This window comes from Oxyura jamaicensis, chromosome 10, assembly GCF_011077185.1.
Source record: "Oxyura jamaicensis isolate SHBP4307 breed ruddy duck chromosome 10, BPBGC_Ojam_1.0, whole genome shotgun sequence".
In the NCBI taxonomy this organism is placed as follows: domain Eukaryota; kingdom Metazoa; phylum Chordata; class Aves; order Anseriformes; family Anatidae; genus Oxyura; species Oxyura jamaicensis.
In genome coordinates this window covers 3,564,555-3,564,915 of record NC_048902.1, presented here as the reverse complement: position 1 = coordinate 3,564,915, position 361 = coordinate 3,564,555, and the positions used below count along the sequence as shown (strand labels likewise).

Below are 361 nucleotides of genomic sequence, written 5' to 3'. Positions count from 1 at the left end.
TGGGTTTCCCTCAGGCAGACATTTTTTTGCTTACGGAGCCTCAGCACCACGTTCGCGGCCCCGGCTCCGTATCCCTCCGCGCCGAGCGCCGCCGCCGCCGCCTTAACCCTTGCCGCGCCGCGCCGGGGGCGGGCCGAAGGAGCCGCCGGCCCCGCGCAGCGCCCGGGGACACCGGCAGGGGCCGGGGGGCGGCCCCGAGAGCGGCGGGGCGGCGCGGGGCAGCCTCCCGGTATCGCGGCCGGCCCCCCCCCGAGCAGGGCAGCACGCAGCCCTGGAGGCACGTGCCCCGCGAGGTGTCACCGCGCTCAGCCCGTGCCCCAGCCACGGCCAGACGTTCACGCCCGTTCGCGTTCTTCGCGAA

General features: G+C 77.0%; 1 protein-coding gene across 1 annotated transcript in view; it reads right to left on the bottom strand.

The window, feature by feature from the left end:
• TCF12 (transcription factor 12) overlaps positions 1–52 on the bottom strand; it is a 163,534-nt gene extending 163,482 nt beyond the window's left edge. The window contains exon 1 of the mRNA XM_035336277.1: positions 35–52. The gene's annotated coding sequence lies outside the window, so the exon portion shown is untranslated. The remainder of the gene's footprint in view (positions 1–34) is intronic.
• Between the last annotated feature and the right edge of the window lie 309 nt (positions 53–361).